Genomic DNA, 4312 nt, shown 5'->3' on the forward strand with positions numbered 1-4312 from the left:
TAAACATGTGGTAACAAAGTTGATGCAATGATAATCTCTCCTAATAAAAAGCAGTATTTGGTTAAGTTATAATGCAACATAGGAGTATCAAGTTTGCATTTTCGTTTTAAAGGTGGCATTGCATTCTCGTTTTAGAGGCTGCATTGAAGCTAAACATAAAAAATATATAGACGTGTATGGAGACTCAATGTTGATCATTTACCAAGTAAAAGGAGAATGGCAAACCAAGGACGAGAAGTTGAGACCTTACCAAGAATACCTTTCTAAATTGGCTGGAGAATTTGAGAAAATAAAGTTCACCCATCTAGGAAGGGAAGGAAACTTTTCTGACGTTTTGGTCACACCAGCTTTTATGACTAGAATAGACTTTGGGCACAAGGTATAACCGATACACATTGATATAAGAAATAACTTAGCTCATTGTTGCTCAGTGGAAAAAGAAATAGATGTAAACTTTTTGGTACTATGATATCAAGAATTGCATCCAAAACCAGACATATCACATGGGGGCATCTAAGTATTGATAGAGTCTGAGCTAGAAGAGGTAGAGTGAGTAAAAGTTAGATATGGATAGTTGAATCTGATAAGTGAAAAGAGGATAGTTGTAATCTACCAACATCAACTATACCAAAGAAGAATGACCAAATCATATGATAAGAAGGTCTGACCTAGAGGATTCCACGAAGATGTTGTACTAAAATTTTTTTTGCTTTTATTAGAAGAAGGTTAGAATAAAGAGGGAGAGAATCATGTCCAAATATTAAGGATTTGTTTGAAAGACCAAGTACAATTTGAGGCTTAACCATGTAAGGTGTTCGTTCAGGGTGAAATCTGGGAATTTGTTAGGTAAGTGACAAAGGGATAGAAGTGGATCCTAGTTAAGTAAAAGTTATTCATTTTATGCCAGCTTTCAAGGCTGAGAAGGATGTAAGAAAGCTTTTGGGGAGGTTGAATTATATTTCTTGGTTTATATTCTAATTAACCATGACTTGTGACCTAATCTTTTTTTGTTAAGGAAGAAGAATGTCGGAATTTGGAATAAGAATGTGAAAAAGCTTTCAAGAAAATCAAGTAGTACCTACTAAATCCACCCCTATCTATCAAGCCGAATTCTAAAATGGCAAGTTATACTAGCTGAGTATGACATACTATATATGTCAAGAAAAGCCATCGCTGATCACCTAGTTAATCATGCTATGAAAGATTATGAGCCGTTAAAATTTTTCTAACCTGATGAAGATGTGCTTTTAATTGAAGAAGGAAAATTAGATTGGTGGACTATGTACTTTGATAGTGCTGTAAACATGTGGTAACAAAGTTGATGCAATGATAATCTCTCCTAATAAAAAGCAGTATTTGGTTAAGTTATAATGCAACATAGGAGTATCAAGTTTGCATTTTCGTTTTAAAGGTGGCATTGCATTCTCGTTTTAGAGGCTGCATTGAAGCTAAACATAAAAAATATATAGACGTGTATGGAGACTCAATGTTGATCATTTACCAAGTAAAAGGAGAATGGCAAACCAAGGACGAGAAGTTGAGACCTTACCAAGAATACCTTTCTAAATTGGCTGGAGAATTTGAGAAAATAAAGTTCACCCATCTAGGAAGGGAAGGAAACTTTTCTGACGTTTTGGTCACACCAGCTTTTATGACTAGAATAGACTTTGGGCACAAGGTATAACCGATACACATTGATATAAGAAATAACTTAGCTCATTGTTGCTCAGTGGAAAAAGAAATAGATGTAAACTTTTTGGTACTATGATATCAAGAATTGCATCCAAAACCAGACATATCACATGGGGGCATCTAAGTATTGATAGAGTCTGAGCTAGAAGAGGTAGAGTGAGTAAAAGTTAGATATGGATAGTTGAATCTGATAAGTGAAAAGAGGATAGTTGTAATCTACCAACATCAACTATACCAAAGAAGAATGACCAAATCATATGATAAGAAGGTCTGACCTAGAGGATTCCACGAAGATGTTGTACTAAATTTTTTTTTGCTTTTATTAGAAGAAGGTTAGAATAAATAGATGCCGAATAATGAGGGCCCTTACGTGGTAAAGAAAGCATTCTTGGGAAGAGCTTTATTGTTATCTAGAATGGATGGAGGAGATCTAGTTAGACCTATGAATGCTAACTCTATAAGAAATAATATACTTCCTAATCAATGAAATAAAATTTGGTCATGAATTCTCTCTGTAAAGAACTAAGTTTTCACAAAGCACATGATCTCATAACATTCAAAATCTTTTATTTAAAAGAACTGTTTTTACGCATGACTCTATCAATTCCTAAAATGGAGGGATACAAACCAAATTTAAACCTAATAGGTATTGCACACCACACTAGGGGTAAAAAATACATATAGGGGTCTATAGGAACTCAAGCCCAAAGGGGTATCATCATAGAACGTTGCTTAAAACAAAATATGATGATTGCATTGAAAGTTTTAGTTTTAATGAACAAAACCAAATTTTTTGTGTTTTCCTCTTAAAAATAATTTTCAAAAAAATAGAAAAGGCTATTAAAATATCGGCAAAAGTATAATACAAAGCAATGTTTAATGGAGCAAGAAAGGGCTCCATAAGGAACTAGAGATCTCTGAACCAAGCATAAAAAGGATAGGAAATATAGCGCGTGGAGCATATTCCAGTTCAAGAGGATAGGTCGGGCAAACAAATGGAAATAGGAGCTCGAAGAAGTCTACAATGGAAAAGGGGACCTATGTTTCCATAAAAAGATAACAAAAAACATGGATGCTATATTGTCATAACACTAATCTAGTAGGAAAAGGTGTGACGAAAGACAAAATGGTTTCCAAGTTTTTAAGAACTACTGAGGTACAAAATCTTAGGTCAACAAAACTATAAAAATGATAGGAATTGTGAATTAACACTGCTTCATTTCTCGAGGTAAGATGATTTCTTTTTAAGTTCAAAAGGATAGGTCAGGCAAACTAATGGAAATAGGAGCTCGAAGAAGTCTACAATGGAAAAGGGGACATATGTTTTCAAAAATAGATAACAAAAAACATGGATGCTATATTGTCATAACACTAACCTAGTAGGAAAAGGTGTGACAAAAGACAAAATGGTTTCCAAGTTTTTAAGAACTACTGAGGTACAAAATCTTAGGTCAACGAAACTACGGAAAATGATAGAAATTGTGAAGTAGCACTACTTAATTCCTCGAGGAAGGTCACATGATATTGAGACCATTTTTCAGAAAAGCGTGGAGTTTTCTAAAAATATCTTAAGATGGGCAGGTCACCCGATATTGAGACCATTTCTTAGAAAAGCGTGGAGTTTTCTAAGAATTTTAAGATGGGCAGGTCACCCGATATTGAGACCATTTCTTAGAAAAGCGTGGAGTTTTCTAAAAAAATATCTTAAGATGGACAGGTCACCCGATATTGAGACCATTTCTTAGAAAAGCGTGGAGTTTTCTAAAAAAATATCTTAAGATGGACAGGTCACCCGATATTGAGACCATTTCTTAGAAAAGCGTGGAGTTTTCTAAAAAAATATCTTAAGATGGACAGGTCACCCGATATTGAGACCATTTCTTAGAAAAGCATGGAGTTTTCTAAGAATTTTAAGATGGGCAGGTTACCCGATATTGAGACCATTTATTAGAAAAGCGGGGAGTTTTCTAAGAATTTTAAGAGGGGCCGGTCACCCGATATGGAGATCGCTTCTTAGAAAAGCGTGGAGTTTTTTAAGAATTTTAAGAGGGGCCGGTCACCCGATATTGAGACCGCTTCTTAGAAAAGCGTGGATTTTTCTAAGAATTTTAAGAGGGGCCGATCACCTGATATTGAAACCGTTTCTTAGAAAAGCGTGGAGTTTTCTAAAAAATTTAAGAGGGGCCGGTCACCCGATATGGAGACCGTTTCTTAGAAAAGCGTAGAGTTTTCTAAGAATTTTAAGATGGGCAAGTCGCCCGATATTGAGACCATTTCTTAGAAAAGCATGGAGTTTTCTAAAAAATTTAAGAGGGGCCGGTCACCCGATATGGAGACCGTTTCTTAGAAAAGCGTAGAGTTTTCTAAGAATTTTAAGATGGGCCAGTCACCTGATATTGAGACCATTTCCTAGAAAAGCATGGAGTTTCCTAAGAATTTTAAAAAAGAAAAAGGTCACCCATTATAACGAGACCATTTTTTTTTTAAAAAAAATGATGAAGTCCTTGGGTGAGTGGATCACTCAACAAGCAAGAAAGATTTTTTTTCTTTACAAGCTTACTACGCAAAACATTGAGGAGTTTTGCTTTGTAAGCATTGTAAAGAGGGGGCATCTGTTGCT

The sequence above is a fragment of the Populus euphratica genome, unplaced genomic scaffold (genome assembly GCF_000495115.2).
Source record: "Populus euphratica unplaced genomic scaffold, PopEup_1.0 scaffold371.1, whole genome shotgun sequence".
Lineage (NCBI taxonomy): Eukaryota > Viridiplantae > Streptophyta > Magnoliopsida > Malpighiales > Salicaceae > Populus > Populus euphratica.